General features: G+C 44.4%; 1 pseudogene; it reads right to left on the bottom strand.

Moving 5' to 3' along the window:
* Positions 1-7,673: 7,673 nt before the first annotated feature.
* Positions 7,674-19,626, bottom strand: LOC115850316 (nuclear RNA export factor 2-like; annotated as a pseudogene).
* Positions 19,627-19,889: the final 263 nt, after the last annotated feature.

Below are 19,889 nucleotides of genomic sequence, written 5' to 3'. Positions count from 1 at the left end.
CAGATATTAAAAACAGAAAAAAGGGTTGTTTTCCTTTTGATGAGAACTTTTAGAATCTACTCTCTTCGCAACTTCCCAATATACTATACAGCAGTTTTAAATATAGTCATCATGTTTTACGTGATATCCCCAGTATTTATTAATCTTATAACTGGAAGTTTGTACCTTTTGACCACCTTCATCCAATCTCCCCACCCTCAAACCTCATGCCTGGTAACCACAAATCTGGTCTCTTTTTCTATGAGTTTTCTTAGATTACACATGTAAATGAGATCATACTTATTTTTCTTTCTCTGTCTGACTTATTTCACTTAGTATAATGCCCTCAATGTCTATCCATGTTATAGCAAATGGCAGGGTTTCCTTCTTTTTTTTAAGGCTGAATAGTATTCGACTGTATATGTATATATACACATTTTCTTTTCTCATTCATCTGTTGATGGACACTTAGGTTGTTTCTACTACTTGCTATTGTAAATAATGCTGCAGTGAATATGGAGATGCAGATATCTCTTTGACATAGTGATTTTTGTTCCTATGGATATATTCCCAGAATTGGAATTACTAGGTCACATGGTAGTTTTATTTTTAATTTCTTGAGGAACCGCCATACTGTTTTCCACAGTAGCTGTGTCAATTTACACCCCACTAACAGTGCACAAGGGTTCCCTTTTTTCCACATCCTCACCAGCATTTATTATCTCGTCTTTTTGATGATAGCCATTCTAACAGGCATGAGGTGATATCTCATTGAGGTTTTGATTTGCATTTCCCCAATGATTAGTGATGTTGAATACATTTTCACATACCTCTTGGCCATCTGTATGACCTCTTTGGAAAAATGTTTAATCAGGTCCTTTGCCCATTTTTTAATTGGATTGTTTCTGTTGTTGAGTTGTATGAGTTCTTTATATATTTTGGATATTAACCCCTTATTACATATATGATTTGCAAAAATTTCTCTCATTCCATAGGTTGCCTTTTCATTTTGTTGATAATTTCTTTTGCTGTGCAGAAGCTTTTTAGTTTGGTGTAGTCTGACTTGTTTATTTTTTATATTGTTGCTTGTTCTTTAGTTGTCATATCCAAAATATCATTCCCAAGACTCATGTCAAGGAGATTTTTTCCTAAGTTTTCTTCTAGGAATTTTGTGGTTTAGGTCTTACATTTAAGCCTTTAATGCATTTCAAGCTAATTTTTGTTAGTGGTGTAAGATAAGGACCTAGTTTTATTCTTTTACATGTGTATATCCAATCCAGCACCATTTATTGAAGAGACTATTTTTCATTGAGTATTCCTGGTTCCCCTGTCAAATATTAGTTAACCATATATGCTTGGTTTTATTTCTGGCCTCTGCATTTTTTTCCATTAGTCTTGTGTTTGTTTTTATGCCAGTACCATACAGTTTTGATTATTATAGCTTTATAATATAGCTTAAAATCAGGAAGTGTGATACCCCTGCTTAATTCTTCTCTCTCAGGATTGTTTTGGTTATTCTGGTTCTTTTGTGGTTCCATATAAGTTTTAGGATTATTTTTTGTACTTCTGTAAAAAATGCCATTAGAAGTTTGATAGGTGCATTGAATCTACAGAAAGTTTCATGTAGTGTGGACATTTTAACAATATTAATTCTTCCAATCCATGAACATGAGAGACTTTTCCAATTATTTGTGTCTTCTTCGATTTCTTTCATCAATGTTTTGTAGTTTTCAGTGTAGGGATATATTTCACCTCCTTGATTAAATTTATTCCTAAGCACTTTATTGTTTTTGGTGTTAATGTAAATGGATTATTTTCTTTTTCAGATAATTTGTTGTTGTGTATAGAAATGCTAAAGATTTTTTTCACATCTTTATTGGAGTATAATTGCTTTACAATGTTGTGTTAGTTCCTGCTGTAAAACAAAGTGAATCAGCTATATGTATACATATATCCCCATATCCCCTCCCTCTTGAGCCTCCCTCCCACCCTCCCTATTCCACCCCTCTAGGTAGTCACAAAGCACCAAGTTGATCTCCCTGAGCTATGCAGCAACTTCCCACTAGCCATCCATTTCATATTTGGTAGTGTATATATGTCAATGCTACTCTCTCACTTTGTCCCAGCTTCCCCTTCCCTCCCTGTGTCCTCAAGTTCATTCTCTATGTCTGTGTCTTTATTCCTGCCCTGCCACTAAGTTCATCAGTACCATTATTTTAGATTCCATATATATGCATTAGCATATGGTATTCGTTTTTCTCTTTCTGACTTACTTCACTCTGTATGACAGACTCTAGGTCCATCCACCTCACTACAAATAACTCAGTTTCGCTCCTTTATATGGCTGAGTAATATTCCATTGTACATATGTGCCACATCTTCTTTATCCATTCATTTGTCGATGGACATTTAGGTGGCTTGCATGCCCTGGCTATTGTAATTACTGCTGCAATGAACACTGTGGTACATGACCCTTTTTGCATTATGGTTTTCTCAGGGTATATGACCAGTAGTGGGATTCCTGGGTCATATTGTGGTTCTATATTTCGTTTTTTAAGGAACCTCCATACTGTTCTCCATAGTGTCTGTATCATTTTACCTTCCCACCTACAGTGCAGGAGGGTTCCCTTTTCTCCACAACTTCTCCAGCATTTATTGTTTCTAGATTTTTTGATGATGGCCATTCTGACCGGTGTGAGGTGATACCTCATTGTTGGTTTGATTTGCATTAGAAATGCTAATGATTTTTGTATGTTAATTTTGTACCCTGTTACTTTACTAAATTCATTGATTAGATCGAACAGTTTTTTTGGCAGTCTTTAGGATTTTCTCTGTATAAAATCCTGTCATCTGCAAATAGAGACAATTTTACTTTTTCCATTCTAATTCTGATGCATTTTATTTCTTTTTAACACCTAATTTATCTGGCTAGGACTTCCAGTACTATGCTGAATAGGAGTGGTGAGAGTGGGCACCCTTGTATTATTCCTGACTTTTGAGAAAAAGCTCTCAGCCTTTCATCATTGAGTATGATGTTACCTGTGGTCTTGTCATATATGGCCTTTATTATGTTGAGGTAATTCCTTCTATACCTAATTTGTTAAGAATTTTTAATAATGAATGGATGTTGAATTTTGTCAAATGATTTTTCTGTGTCCATTGAGATTATCGTATGATTTTTCTTTCATTCTATTAACGTGATGAATCACATTTATTGATTTGTATATATTGAATCATGCTTGTATCTCAGGGATAAATCACACTTGATCATGATGACTGATCCTTTATTTTTTTATTTTATTTATTTATTTTTTAAATAAATTTATTTATTTTGGGCTGCGTTGTGTCTTTGTTGTGGTGTGCGGGCTTCTCATTGTTGTGGCTTCTCTTGTTGTGGAGCACAGGCTCTAGGCACGCGGGCTTCCGTAGTTGTGGCTCATGGGCTTAGTTGCTCTGCGGCATGTGGGATCTTCCCAGACCAAGGCTCGAACATGTCCCCTGCATTGGCAGGCAGATTCTTAACCACTGTGCCACCAGGGAAGCCCCTGATCCTTTATTTTTATTTGAATGTTTCATTGACGTATAGTTGACTTACAATATTATATTACTTTCAGGTGTAAAACATATTCAATATTTTTATAGATTACACACCATACAAAATTATTATAAAATATTGACTATATTCTCTGTGCTGTACATTACATCCCTGTAACTTATTTATTTTATAATTGGTAGCTTGTACCTTTTAAACCCCTTCACCCACTTTGCCCTCCCCCCACCCCTCTCCCCTCTGGCAACCATCTGTTTGTTCTTCATATCTGTGAGTCTGCTTCTGTTTTATATTTATTCATTTCTTCTATTTTTTAAATTCCACATATAAGTGAAAACATACAGTATTTGTCTTTCTCCTTCTGACTTATTTCACTAGGCATAATACCCTCTACATTCATCCATGTTGTCACAGATGGCAATATTTCATTCTTTTTTATTGCTGAGTAATATTCTATAGTGTATACACACCCACACCCACCCACCCACCCACCCACACACACACACACACACACACACACACACCACATTGTTTTTATCCATTCGTCTGTCGATGGGCACTTAGGTTGCTCTCATATCTTGGCTATTGTAAAATAATGCTGCTATGAACATTGAGGTGCATATATCTTTTTGAATTAGTGTGTTTTCATTTTCTTTGGATAAATGCCCAGTAGTGGAATTGCTGGATCATGTGGAAGTTCTATTTTTAATATTTTTAGGTACCTCCATACTTTTTCCCATAGTGGCTGCACTAATTTGCATCCCCACTAACAGTGAATGAGGGCTCTCTTTTCTCCACATCTTCACCAACAGGCACGTGAAAAGATGCTCAACATCACTAGTCATCAGGGAAATGCAAATCCAAACCACAATGAGATATGTCACAGAATAGTCAGAATGACTATTGTCAAAAAGACAAGAATGATCCTTTAAGTATGTTGCTGAATTCAGTTTGTTAGTGTTTTGTTGAGAGTTTTTGCATCTATATTCATCAGAGATATTGGCCTGTAGTTTTCTTTTTTTGTAGTGTCCTTTTCTGGTTTGGGTATCGGGTAATAATGCTGGCTTCATAAAATGGTTTCGGAATGTTCCCTCCTCTTCAATTGTTTGGAAGAGTTTGAGAAGGATTGGCATTAATTCTTTAAATGTTTGGTGAAATGTACCAGTGAAGCCATCTAGTCCTGGGCTTTTCTTCATTGGGAGATTTTTTTTTTTTTTTTTTTGCCGTATGCGGGCCTCACTGTTGTGGCCTCTCCCGTTGCGGAGCACAGGCTCTGGACGTGCAGGCTCAGCGGCCATGGCTCACGGGCCCAGCAGCTCCGCGGCACGTGGGATCCTCCCGGACCGGGGCACGAATCCACGTCCCCTGCATCGGCAGGCGGACTCTCAACCACTGCGCCACCAGGGAAGCCCTGGGAGATTTTTTTATTACTAATTCAATCTCCTTACTAGTAATTAGTCTGTTCAGATTTTCTATTTCTTCTTGATTCAATCTTGGTAGGTTGTTTCTAAGAATTTTCCCATTTCTTGTAGGTTGTTCAATTTGTTGGCATCTAGTTGTTCATTTTTTAAAAAGGAATTGGCTCATGCAACTGTGGAACCTGGCCAGTCCAAAATCTGCAGGGTAGGCTGGCAGGCTGGAGACGTAGGGAAGAGCTGCAGTTAGGAGTCTGAAGGCAGTCTGCTGGCAAAATTCCCTCTCCCTCTGGGGAGGTCAGTCAATTTTCTATTCAAGTCTTCAACCAATTGGATGAGACCCACCTATATTATAGAGAGTCATTTACTTTACTCAGAGTCTACTGATTTAAATATTAATCTCATCCCCAAAATGCCTTCACAGAAATATCCATAATAGTGTTTGACCAAATATCTGGGTACCACAGTCTAGACAATTTGACACATAAAATTAACCATCACACCTGGGATCCTGTTACAGCTGCAGAATTTCAGGCCCTGCCACAGACACTCACCATCCTCAACCCCTAGGAAGTGCGCCCTCCTACCAGTACTTTACCACCTTTCTTTGATGCATGTTAGGGTGCTAAGAACAGCTGAACACCAATTCTTCCTTCTTTATATTATTTTGGTGTGGATGAGGTACAATGTCTAATCTTGCATGATATGGGTCTGAGGTTTCTTCCCTTCGATATGGCCACTGAGGGAATGAAGTGTTCACATCCAAACACTGGCTTTCTCCAGCACAGGGGTTACAGGGTGGTAGGATCATAAGGAGTAGTGCCTGGAGGGAAATCCTGTGATCATTCAGGGAATGATACCATTAAAACTTTATGATCAGGTAAATAGGATAAATGGAATACATATTTTGGAATATAAGCAGTAGTATGGCTGGGGGTGGGGGGTACAAGCAGGGATCCCAGGGGTAAGGGCATCAGTTCAGACAAAAGTTCTGGGACAAAGTGTTGGGAGTAGAAAGTACCACACAGGAGCCAGAGCAATTCTGAGGGAAGGCACACAAGTTAGTTGGAGATTAAAAAGAGAGACAGAGACAGAGAGAGAGTCAGGCTGCAGGGTTAGCATTTGCCTAGGATCATGAGAGCAAGGGAATTGAAAGCAAGGAATTGGCAGGAGAACAAGTGAATGGAAGACAAAGGCAGCATCTGAGCTGGCTAGGGAAGGAGGTGAAGGATGTGGAAGCCTGATGATGTAGAGAGAGGAAGTAGAGGGGCCATGTGATGAGTTCCATTTTCCCTGCCCACGAGGGAACTCAGACAGCTTGGAGAGCCTGAATTGAGCCAGACAATGCAATTGTTGGTTTACATCTGAGTCTACCTCTATTCTTCACAGTGCAGCTGAGAAGTATACACTGTGATCTCTGTTCAGTTCTTTAGGTGAGAATGCCAAGACTGTCTCTGATCGTTGAGGCACTACTGGAATAACATGGAATTATTCCTTATGTAATGGCAATCATCTCCTTAGTTCATATTTTTAAAGACATTCACAAGCCAATATATGGATCCTTCATGTAAATGACATAAAGAACTGAAAAGTGGCAAGTGATAGGAAATAACTTATTCAAGACCCAAAAATGGAGGCATAATTTGTAAACTGGTGGTACCTCACCTGTGTGTTCAATTATACGATTGTAACTTGAAATTTGGTACTGCTATTATTTTAATTTCAAAAATTATGCCCGCTTGTTGTCTAAAGTGCAAAAATTACAGAAGTACAGAAAATAAGTTGTGCAAGTGTCCCTTTCAACGCTTGCCTGCAATTCTCTACTGCTAATTGCATTTATGAGAAAGGTCACACAGACCTGACCATAATGTGAGATTCCATGTTATTGTTGTTTGTTTGGAAGTGAAATTAAATGGCTCAAGTACATGAGAAATGCATGGGCAGACAGGCTGACTCTCCCCTACTCTAAGGTACTGAAGTGAGATCCCTCCCACAGTGCACCTTCAGAAAGGGAGAGGGGGCAGTACAGTGGATGGATGAGAATCCTTATGGAAGCATGGTGAGAGGTGTGAAAAGGCCTGTTTCTCATTCACCTGTATGCAAATCTTGAAATTGTTCACGGTATGGTCTTTGGAAATGATTATGGACAAGAAGTAAAACATGTTCATCCTCATCTTCCTCCTTCCTTACAAAGCCCTCCACTAGCCAGTCGGCATCCCTTGCAAAGTCTCTGTTGTTCTGGGTCATATGCCTGTTTCTGAGAGTGTCTAGGTAGAGCATTTGACTGAGTCACTCTGCCTCCAAAAACCAATCCCTGGACGCATATCACGTCCCCTCTCATCAGAATTTATTGACAAACTACCTATGGAGTCAAGCCTGATATATCTGCTAGGGATTGCCAGGGTCAATGGGGGTCGGGCAGGAAGGCAACCAAGGCCTTTCAGGCCTGGACTCACTGGCTCATGATTGGGGCAGGGAATAGCAATGCAGAACACACAACATACAACATGCAACATCACTCTTTATTATGAAAACAAACAGCAATTGTGAGTGTGGAAAATACAGAAACAACTGACCCTTCAGTTGGCTATGTTACCTGGCCTACAAGGTAACTCTGCATTCTTTGTCGGCCAGGCCTCCAACCCTGTTCATGGGCATGGCCTGAGGCTGGAGAAAAGAGAAACAATGATGATATGGATGAAGACAAAGACGGCATCCAAGCACTCCTTTTAGGGGATTTCTTTGAAGGCCTCTTCTGGGATCTTGCACTTGGTCTGGAGAGAAGGAGTCGCGATGTCAGAAGAGCCAGCTCCCCAAGTTCCATTCTTAGGCCACCGGCCTCCACCTTCTTGGCCTCCCTGAAGGCCCAGAAACATTCATCTTTAACCCACTTGATTCCCAGACCTCACCTTGAGCATACTTAAGACCTGACCAGCTCTGGTGTAGTTCCATTCGTTGTCCTGAAGGTACCTGCAGTGGGAGAACAACAGGTGATCTCCATTAGTACCACAGTAGAGTCACGCTGACCATGCAATGACACCGCTAAATCTATGCCACTTTCTTGCTGGGACACATGTACCCGTATGAACACTATGTGTAATGACGAAGAAAGACCCAGTGAAAAGCAAACCATCTATCACTAGCATTCATGCCCACTAGAATTCAAAACACAAAAGTAGAGCTGTGCAAAAGAACAAGGGAACTTAATATACACTGATCAAGGAAGATGTTCAAGAAAATAACAAGTGAAAAATTTTTTTGCTTTTGTTTTTGTTTTGTTTTCCCTTCCCCCTCCCCGTGTCCTCAAGTCCATTCTATGTCTGCATCTTTATTCCTGTCCTACCCTTAGGTTCGTCAGAATCTTTCTTTTTCTTTTAGATTCCATACTAGTCTTTTTTTTTAACATCTTTATTGGAATATAATTGTTTACAATGGTGTGTTAGTTTCTGCTTTCTAACAAAGTGAATCAGTTATACCTATACATATATCCCCATATCTCTTCCCTCTTGCGTCTCCCTCCCTCCCACCCTCCCTATCCCACCCCTCTGGGTGGTCACAAAGCACCGAGCTGATTTCCCTGTGCTATGCGGCTGCTTCCCACTAGCTATCGATTTTACATTTGGTAGTGTATATATGCCCATGCCACTCTCTCACTTTGTCACAGCTCACTCTTCCCCTTCCCCATATCCTCAAGTCCGTCCTCCAGTAAGTCTGTGTCTTTATTCCTGTCTTACCCCTAGGTTCTTCATGACCATTTTTTTTTTTAGATTCCATATATATGTGTTAGCATACGGTATTTATTTTTCTCCTTCTGACTTACTTCACTCTGTATGACAGACTCTAGGTCCATCCACCTCACTACGAATAACTCAATTTTGTTTCTTTTTATGGCTGAGTAATATTACATTGTATATAAGTGCCACATCTTCTTTATCCATTCATCCGATGATGGGCACTTAGGTTGTTTCCATCTCTGGGCTATTGTAAATAGAGCTGCAATGAACATTGTGGTACATGACTCTTTTTGAATTATGGTTTTCTCAGGGTATATGCCCAGTAGTGGGATTGCTGGGTCATATGGTAGTTCTATTTGTAGTTTTTTAAGGAACCTCCATACTGTTCTCCATAGTGACTGTATCAATTTACATTCCCACCAACAGTGCAAGAGGGTTCCCTTTTCTCCACACCCTCTCCAGCATTTATTGTCTGTAGATTTTTTGATGATAGCCGTTAAGTGAAACATTTTTAAGTACAAATTTCCAGCCATCTTTTTTTGAGATATAATGTACACACTATTTTAAAGAATACAAGTCAGTGCTTTTTAGGATATCCACAAGATTGCACAACTATCTAATTCCAAAATAGTTTTATCACCTTGAAAAGAAACTCCTTAACCATTAGTGATCACTCCCTATTCCTCCCCTTCCCCCAGAACCTGGCAACCACTAATCTGCTTTTGGTCCCTGTGGATTTGCCGATTCTGGACATTTCACACTATATTCAACTTTTGTGACTGGCTTTTCACTTAGCATAATGTTTTCAAGGTTGATCATGTTATGACATATATCAGAACTGTACATTTTTATGAGTGAATAATATTCTACTATATGGATGTACCAGATTTATTCATCCATGCGTCAGCTAAAGGACATTTGGGTTGTTTCCACTTTTCGGCTATTATCAATAATGCTGCTATGAACGTTCCTGAACAAGTTTTAGAGTGAACGTATGTTCTCATTTCTCCTGGTAGATACTTGGGAGTAGGATTACTGGGTCATTTGGTAAATCCGTGTTTAACATTTTGAGGAACTGCCAAATTTTTTTCCCAAAGTGAGTGCTCCACTGAACCTTGATACCTGTAATATATGAGAGTTCTAATTTCTCCACATCCTCACCTACGCTTATCTTTTGTTTCATTGATTAAAGCCATCTTAGCATATGTGAAGTGGTTGTTCTGATTTGTATTTTCCTAATGATTAATGATGTTGAGCACGTTTTCATGTGCTTGTTGGTCACTTGTATACAATCTTTAGAGAAATATCTATTCAAATCCTTTCTCCATTTTTAAATGGGATATTTATCTTTTGATTGTTGAGTTGTGAAATCCTTCAATATTCTAGATAGTAGATCTTATCAGATACGAGATTTGCAAATATTTTCTCCCATTTTGTGGGTTGTATTTTCACTTTCTTGATAGTGTCCTTTAATGTACAGAAGTTTTTACTTTTTTTTTTTTTTTGCGGTACGCGGGCCTCTCACTGTTGTGGCCTCTCCCGTTGCGGAGCACAGGCTCCGGACGTGCAGGCCCAGCAGCCATGGCTCATGGGCGCAGCCGTTCTGCAGCATGTGGGATCTTCCCAGACCGGGGCACAAACCTGTGTCCCCTGCATCGGCAGGTGGACTCTTAACCGCTGCGCCACCAGGGAAGCCCAGAAGTTTTTACTTTTGATGAAGAGCAATTTACTTGTTTCTTTGGTTGCTTGTGCTTTTGGTGTTATATACAAGAAACCGTTGCCTAATTCAAGGTCATGAAGATATACACCTCTGTTTTCATCTAAGTGTTTTTTTATATTTTATTGGAGTTAATTTACTTACAATGTTGTGTTAGTTTCAGTTATACAACAAAGTGAATCAGTTATATATAACTCCATTCTTTTTCAGATTCTTTTCCCATATAGGTTATTACAGAATATTGAGTAGAGTTCTTTGTGCTATACAGTAGGTCCTTATTAGTTATCTATTTTATATATAGTAGTGTGTATATGTTAATCCCAATCTCCTAATTTATCACTTCCCCCCCACATTTCCCCTTTGGTAACCATAAGGTTTCATTTCGAGAACTGTGAGTCTGTTTCTGATTTGTAAATAAGTTCATTGGTATTGTTTTTATTATATTCCACATATAAGTGATATATGATATTTGTCTTTCTCTGTCTTACTTCACTTACCCAATCAAAAAATGGGCAGAAGATCTAAACAGACATTTCTCCAAAGAAGACATACAGATGGCCAAAAAGCACATGAAAAGATGCTCAACATAACTAATTATTAGAGAAATGCAAATCAAAACTACAATGAGGTGTCACCACACACGGGTCAGAATGGCCATCATCAAAAAATCTACAAACAATAAATGCTGGAGAGGGTGTGGAGAAAAGGGAACCCTCCTACACTGTTGGTGGGAATGTAAATTGATACAGCCACTATGGAGAACAGTACGGAGGTTCCTTAAAAAAACTAAAAATGGAGGTACTGTATGATCCAGCAATCCCACTCCTGAGCATATATCCAGAGAAAACCATAATTCGAAAAGATACATGCAGCCCAATGTTCATTTTAGCACTATGTACAATAGCCAAGACATGGAAGCAACCTAAATGTCCATCAACAGAGGAATGGATAAAGAAAGTGTGGTACATATACACAATGGAATATTACTCAGCCATTAAAAAGAATGAAATAATGCCAGCTGCAGCAACATGGATGGACCTAGAGGTTATCATACTAAGTGAAAAAAGTCAGTAAGGGTTTTTACAGTTGTAGACTCTACATTAGGCCTTTGATCCATTTTGAGTCAATATTTGTATACGGTGTGTGATAGGGGTCAAAATTATTATTTTTTTGCATGTTAATACCCATGTGTCCCAGAACCACCTGTTTAAAAGACTATTTTTTTCTCCATTAATTATTTTGGCACCTATTGAAAATTAATTGGCTACAAGTGTCGGGGTTTCATTCTCGACTCTCAGTTCTATTGCATTCACCAATCAAAAGTCAGTGTCATACAGTCTTGATTATAGTACCTTTGTAGTAAGTTTTGAAATTGTGAAGATCAGGACTTGTGAGTTCTCAACTTTATTCCCTTTCAATATTGCTTTGACTACTCTGAGTCTATTGCATTTCCATGTGAATTGTAGAATCACCTTATCAATTTCTGGAAAGGAGCCAACAGTGACTTTGATAGATATGGTGTAGACTCTGTAGACCACTTTGAATAGTATTATCATCTTAACAATATTAAGTCTTCCAGTCTACAAACACAGAATGTCCTTCCATTTTTTTGAGGTTTTGTTTAAGTTATTCCAACAATGTTTTGAAGATTTTAAAGTATAAGTTTCTCACTTCTTTAGTTACATTTCTTTCTAAGTATTTATTCTTTTTGGTTCTACGATAAACCAAATTGTTTTCTTAATTTCAATTTAGGATTTTTCATTGTAAGTGCATAGAAATACAAATGATTTTTGTGTATTGATCTTATATCCTGAGATTCTGCTGAACTTGTTTATGTATTCTTACAGTATCTTAGCAAATTTCTTAGGATTTTCCATATAAAAGATCATGTCATCTGAGCATAATATTATTTTTAAAATTCTTCACATATATCATCATAAAATTAGGATACGTTTTTCATGAGCTTCCTTTTTTTCTGGAAGCAAAATACCCAAATACTTATTTTTCCAAATTGTCTGTGTGTTCCCTTTTTAATTCCCTCATTCTCCCAGCTCTCTCTTATCCTCATGCACACAAAATAGTCACTTCTGAGACCACTGGAGGTTCATCCCAGACTGAGAGGAGAAAGCTTGTACCATTTGCTGCTGCTCCCAGTAGAAACTGGGCATGGAGCTGGTGGAGGGTGTGGGTACTGGGATGGAGAATGTGCTCTTGCTCTTTTTAGGGCTGACATCCCATACAAACAGCTCGACATTCATGATGAAAAGACTGAAGGAAAAATGGTCACTCAGATAACTGGACAGGTGAACACCACCACACCCCTAACAACAATCTTGCTCCCACTGGCACTCAGCAACCAGATTCCTTCCACGTCCCTCCTGTGTCTGTCTCCCCGGTTCCTTGACTGGTACCTCTGCCCCTCCCCACAAAGCCCACCTTTGGAGAGACTGTCTTCCACCTTCACTCGATTTATAGGTTTATCCTCAACCCACGGGCAATTTTGTATTTACACTTTACCACACCCCAAGGGGTGGACAGTCTGATCCCCATTCTTGGAAGGAGACACTGAGTCACAGAGAGGTCATGCGACTTGACCAAGGTCACACAGCGAGTGAGTGTTAGGTCAAGGAGATAATGCATAGGCCGATTCCAGAGCCCATGCTCTTCTTAACCACTAGGCTACACTGCTCTTGGGATCCCCCTGCTGGCTTTCCACAATACCGAGTAAACCTAAGATCTGCACCACCACATTCCCATGCCCCTGAGCCCAGGCTGGGATGGACATTCCCACCCACAACAGGGCTCTCACCTGGAATAGCTGGCAGGGGTAGTGGTGAAGGTCCGGGTGAAGGCACGCAAACAGCCCTGAGAACTTCCTTCCACTTCAACAGCAAACAAACAACAGTACCCCTTACAGCTGCACGTGCTGTACACGCTCACACAGCGGTCCCCAGTCAGGGTGTGACTGGACACTCATGCTGAGAGGGCAGTTGTTCACGGGGGCCAGGGTGTTGGGAATGGGGAGGGCAACTATAGGAGCAGTCTGCGCCCAGTGACAGGGCCCCTGACGACCACCACACAAGTTCACGGGGTGCATTTTTCACAGCCGCCCAAGAGGTGGATACTACTACCCCATTGTGCAAATGCGGAAACTGCGAGTTTAATTAATGGCCCAAGTTCTCAGAGTAAGTATTTGGGTTGAGAGCCACCAAACTCCACAGCCTGTGTCCCCAACACCCAGGGTGTGGAGGGCAGACAGGCACGGACAGAGCTCAGACTTGGGTGTTCTGTGGGAAGACTGAGGGTTGGAGAACACAGAGAGGAAGGGGAGGGAGGGGAGGGGAGGGGAGGGAATAGACGGGAGGGGAGGGGAGTGAGGGGGAGGGAAATGAAGGGATGGGAAGGGAAGGGAAGGGAGGGGAAGGGAAAGGAAGGGAAGGGAAGGGAAGGGAAGAGAAAGGGAGGGAAGGGAGGGGAGGGGAAAGGAGGGGAAAGGCAGGTAAGGTAAGGGAAGGGCAAGGAAGGGAAGGGAAGGGGTCAGGGAAGAGAAGGGAAGGGAAGGGAAGGGAAGGCGACGGAGGGGTCAGAGAAGCTGGGTGGTTAAGGGAATGAGCCTGGCCACGGGAAGGGAGCAGTGGGGAATCTGGGGAGGGGGTCTACACACACTCACCTTCCTTGAACAGCCCGTTGACAGAGAAGCAGAGCATCGTTCCCTGAAAGGGAAGAGTTGAGGTGCCCAGACACCACATCCACCTCCCATCCACCTGCGGCTTCCTGGGCCCGCCCGAGGGAGGAAGCAGGCACTCACCATCTGGAACCACGTGTCCACCAGAAGGAGCTGAAGTCATGTTGAGTCTTGGGCAACACACAGAGAGTGTGCAAAATGACACGTTTTGTGGGCTTCAGCAGCTGGACCCGCAGGTCTGTGAGGGGAGGGGAAGCGAGTGAAGGTCAGGGGCTGCCACGCCCTGGGCCCTATGATTGACCCCTTCACCGCCCTTTCCCACCCAGTCTTCCCATCACACACTCACAGGGGTCCTTCATATTCCTGCTTCTTCATATTCCTGCTGTCCTTGAAATACTCGCACAAGCTGCTTCTAGGAGACAAAGAGCAACAGTGGGTGGTGGGTGTTTGCAGGAGCTGGCCTGTGTCTGCTGGGGGGCCACACGGCCCGGGAGCAGAGGCTGTACTGTCATACTCATGGGGCTGGGTCCTCGGGGTGGAAGGGAATCGTCAGGGAGAAGCAGGCCTCCTCGTGATAAGCACCCGCGAGACCCTGTCTGTCTCCATAGTCATGGATCAAGTAGTACCTAAGGAGGAGCAATGAAGACAGTCTATCTCTGTGGTCTGGACCTCAAATGGACTTGAAAACTCCCCTGAGCAGACCTGTGCTTAGGGGGCCTCACCTGTCCTAGACCTGCCCCCCTTGCTCACCTTCCCAGAGATACTTACTGCTTCAGGAATTGCAGGACTAGGCTCTTCAGCTCATCAGATCCAAAGTAGCTTCCTTGGAATCAAATGGCACTTGAGACTATGCAGTAGATAAAGCCTCCCTGCAACACCCCAAATGTTGTTTGATCCTTTTCCTCACCTTGCAGGGCTTTACTATGTAGGGAGTGTCAACGTCAACGGTCACTGGTGACGGTAACTCCTGGCCATCCTGGAGAAGGGAAGAGGAAGTCAGGAGTGGAGACCAGGGGAGTGGCCCTGGATGATCTGGGAAAAGGATGGGCCCTGGAGGGTGAGGGTCAGAGGTCAGGTGTGAAAGGGCCCTGGAAATTCCGTGGGAAAGCTTACAGTGGATGTCTTCATCATGAGGTCCTGGAAGTCTCTAGTGTTATATTCAACTTGTGTGTGTGCGTGTGTGTATTTATGGGTATTTTTCCAGCAAGTATATCCATGTCATTTTCAGGAGTCCATGTCCCCCAAAATGGTTAAGGTTCTGATGCCAATATGTGATCTAGGCAAGACCCAAAGGGCTTGAGGGCAGGTGCAGAGGCCACCGACATTCGTAAGAGACAATGATTTACGTAGGCACTTACCAGGCGTAACAACTTTGGGAAACATTCTCTGATGGCCCTGTCCAAAACCAAAAATAGAGAAGAGGTGGTTGATAGTTCAAGGTTGCAATGCTTCCTTTGAGTTAAAACAGTAATACCACAAACAGAGATCAGTGTGTTCTGGCCAATCCAGCAGCACCCTTTGCCCACCTCTGCTCCTGATTTTAAGGGTTTTCGGTCCACTTGCCTGTTGAGCACTGAGCATCTGTCATCTTACTGTCTGAAAGGCACTGTCTCCTCATCTCTCTCAGTACCTTCACTTTAATATTCCTCCCCTCCCTCCCTTCCTCTCCTTCGCCTTGGTAGCTCCCACCCAGACTACTCGGACTCCCTTCTCCAGTGCCACAGGGACCAGCATTTCAAACCCGTGCTGCAGGGCTTCCTTCTCCTCCCTCCCTTCCTCCAGGGCCCCACTGAATGCTGTGGGGAGAAGAGGGGATGGAGTGGGAGCCCGGGGCTCTGCTACCTCACTGGGGGTCCAGCACTCTGGCAAGACCCCGACACCCCCCGGGATGGCCCAGGATGCTGGGACAGTGAGGTGAGTGAGGTGGGGCTCAGGGAGGGAGATGGAGGGGATGAAGACAGAAAGGGAGTGAAGGTAGGAAAGGAGAGATGAGAGAGACATAGGGGCACAGAGACAAGGGAGAGAGAGAAAACAATGGGAAGGAAAAGAAGCTCTCCAGTGGTCGGGGTCAGGGAAGAAGAGAGAAGAAAGGGGAAAAGGCACACCTGTTGCAGCTCTTCACCTGCCCCAGAATCGCCCAGACACACCAGGTAGGAATGGAAAATATGCACATGTTGGGCTGGGGGCCCACTGGATGCTGGCTGAAACTATGTCACCTGTGTGAGCTCAGCCAGACTTGGGCACGGGAAACCGAGCAGCCATGGGGGCAGATCTTCCTCAGAAGGAGGAAAGGGTCAGGTCCCAGCTCAGTATGGGGTTGAGGATCCGTGGCCCCCTCTGATGATCACTGTCTTCTCTCCCGATGACCCCTGCACCTCTCTGAGTTGGTTCTTTATCTGAGGAATCATACCTGTCTCAGGCTGCCCAGGGCTCCTGTGAAGGACCAGGCGGGATGATGTGACGTGTGCAGGGAGGGATGGGAAGTGCCCCTCAGAGGCCTGTCCTTCTCTCTCATCTACCACCTCTGCCCTCTGCCTTCCACTCCTGCCTCAGGAAGCCCTCTGATCACTGGCGTAAGCCCACGTCTGGCCCCTTGACTCAAGGAGCCCTGCTTTCTCCCAAGGAGGGTCCAGCTCCTGGCATTGGGCCAGCAGAATGGATGTCATGACAGCAGCCACCCATGGCCTCAGCCCTCAGCATGGCGCAGGAAAGCCCCCATGTCAACCTGGGAGAGGAGGGGGGATCCCTTTGGAGGAAGGGGAAGAGGGCCCCTCTCAGAACGGGGGAGGCAAACCCCATCTCAGCACGAAGAAGGAAGGCTTCTCTCAGCAAGAGGCCCTGGACAGGAGGACCCTTCTCAGTCCAGGGCGCCAGCATCTGGATCAAGGCTGGTCGCTCCTGGTCCTGGTGAGGAGGAGAAGTCCTGCTTCCTGGGGCACACTCTTGGGAGGCCTTGCTGGAATATAGCTGGGCGCAGAGAGCTGGAAACAGACCCCAGAGCACCTGCAGAGGTGAGCAGGTCAGGGGAAGGAAACTCCTCACCGGTGATAGGCACAGAGAGAGCAGAAGGTGGGGCCTGTGATCCTCCCAGAAGACCAGGGCTGCCACCTTTGGCAAAGGGGCACTGTCACAGATAGTCTAGGCTCCCATGGGTGAAGGTCACCAAGAAGGGTGACAGGGTGTTCACACTGACCTTACATAGGTGGACTGGTCTGGGAAGGTGTCACACAATGGGTTCCCTTGCAGCCACAGCTCTTCAAGCTTCAGCCCTTGCATATTGCTCAACTCCCACATAGACGTCAGCTGAGAAATATGGCGTGGAAGTGGGAAAAGGAATCCCAGGGAAAGAGGGACATCTGGATCCCTGCACCCCCAGACCCCTCCCTCCCACACAGGTACCTTCACCTGCCTCCTGTCATCACTCTGATGGCCACTAATATGCACCCCCCCCACTCTCAACCCAACTTTGACCTGGCTCCCTCTTCTCACCTCATTTTTGGAGAGGTTCAGGATCTTGACCGTGGGGGCCATCTGTATAATGTCAGACAGGCCATCCAGCTGGTACAGTTTGTTGTTGCTCAAGTTCAAGGACAACAGCTTTGGGGCAAGAAGAGGTAGAGTGAAGGTTACTATCTAGGACCTTGGAGACAAATCTGCCCTCCTCCCCATCTCTTCCACCCCCTACCCTAATACCAGCACTGGGCCTACAGCCTCACCTCAGGGAAATTCTTTTCGATGACCTGCAGGGTGGCAGTCATGCAGCTTCTTCGATTCAGAAATATATCAATATCATAGCCCACCAAGTCTTCAGGAAGGAGAGGGGAGGGAATCAGATGGCTGAGTGGGGTGTGGGGCCAGCACCAGCCCCTCCCCACGTTACCATCCCTAAGTCTCCCTCCAGGAAGACCCCTGTGCCCTCGCACGCCCTAGAATTACTGCTGTCAGCCGTACCTGGGTCAAGGCGGAGACTCTGGAGGTCAAGAGCTAGCTTGGAGACATCAAATCGTTTGCTCAAGGTCAGCTGCAGAGAGAGAGATGGAGAGAGCCGCTCTGAGGCTGTGGTGGTGGCAGGGAAATCGGGGGCGAGCGGGATGGGGGACTGGAAGAAGGAGAGGTGGGTCTGAGCATTGGCACACAACATGCCTTGCATCTGCATTACCTTTAGCTGCTCCATTTCTTCTGGCTTCAACTTATACCGCACAGAGTAGGGAACAGCGGAGGGCCTGACAAAGACAGGTATCTACAGCAAGAAGAGGTGGGGTAAGCACCAGGAACTCTAGTTCCAAAGAAGAAAACCAGGGGCTTCCCTGGTGGCGCAGTGGTTGAGCGTCCGCCTGCCGATGCAGGGGACACGGGTTCGTGCCCCGATTCGGGAGGATCCCACGTGCCGCAGAGTGGCTGGGACCGTGAGCCGCGGCCGCTGCGCCTGGGCGTCTGGATCCTGTGCTCCGCGACGGGAGAGGCCACAATGGTGAGAGGCCCGCGTACCGCAAAACAAACAAACAAACAAACAAAAAAACCCCAGCCCCTGGCCTGTACTCCAACCTCAGGGTGAGGTACACGTAACGCCCTCAACACACACCTTTCCTCTCTCCTCGTCATGTATCTTGTAGCTGACATCCATCAATGCACAGGCAGTGCTAGCTTCCTGGACAAAGAATCGAGCCCCATTTTTCACAAAGTGGAACTACAGGGATTGAATACAACAGCAATAGAATCAGAAGCCAACAGACCCTGCTGAACCAGGTCTCTCTCTCCCCCTTCCCTGTGCCCACGCGTCTGGCTTCGGCATCCTCTCTTACGTCCACTGGAGTGAAGGGGACACTGCAATGGCTCTGGATTGACTTCATTAGCCATGTCTTGTCATACTTTATCCCACAAGGAATCTAAGGATGAAAAGAAGGCATGGGAGAGAGGACAGACAACAGGGAATTTAGGCTGGAGGATGAACCTTTTCCTGTTCTTTCCCGGCCTTCTACTGAGCTTGAAAGGGCTTGTAAAGAAGGGACCACTGGCATGATTTCTTATGGGTGTGCGTAATATGGATTTCCTAAATACTCTTTCTCTCCAGTCAAACTCTCTTCCACATAATCAAGGTGTCAGAGATGATGTTCCTTTTATAAATTTGCAGGAGATCCTACCCAGCGCACACACTGCTTGCCCCTCAGACAAGGTCTCCAGAGGCTCGACCCTCTGTCTCCCACACTCAGCTTGCCAAACTGAGACCTCCAATGTGGAGTCGCTCCATATCCTTGGCAGTAGTTTCCATCTTTGCTTTGAGACAGGCTCCTCCGTTCTCCTCACGGTCAGCCTGTTCCCTTTACATTGCTTCTCTGAACCTGCCCTTAGATGAACAAGACTGTTAACTCCTGGTAATAAAAAGGACAGATTACAAACTGTCCCCAGTGAAAGAACCAGCATCTCTACATGAGACCAACACAGCTCCCCCTACCTTTTCTCTCCTGCACATTCCATACATTTTTCAGGATACTCACTGTGACCCTGAACCAGCTCCCTGGGGTTCCATCTTGTGTGTTCTCCCCCATTTCTCTCTCCAGAGGTTTTCTGTTTCTCCACATAGTAGTATGCATGTGGCCTTCACTGTGCCATCTCACTCCTCTCTTGTTGCCTGGGATGGTACAGGGAGAGCTGCAGGGGGGATATGGAGAGAAGGCGGGTGAGTGGCCATAAGTGCTAAGAAAGTCTTCTGTACACCCTCGTGCCTTTGACACCAGCACTACAATTAGGATTGCTCAACCATTATTTCACTTCTAGCATGCCTCAGATTTGCAGTGAGAGAAGAAAAACA

This window comes from Globicephala melas, chromosome X (genome assembly GCF_963455315.2).
Source record: "Globicephala melas chromosome X, mGloMel1.2, whole genome shotgun sequence".
NCBI lineage: Eukaryota > Metazoa > Chordata > Mammalia > Artiodactyla > Delphinidae > Globicephala > Globicephala melas.
Note: the sequence above shows the minus strand (reverse complement) of the source record. Positions and strands in the feature narration are given on the sequence as shown.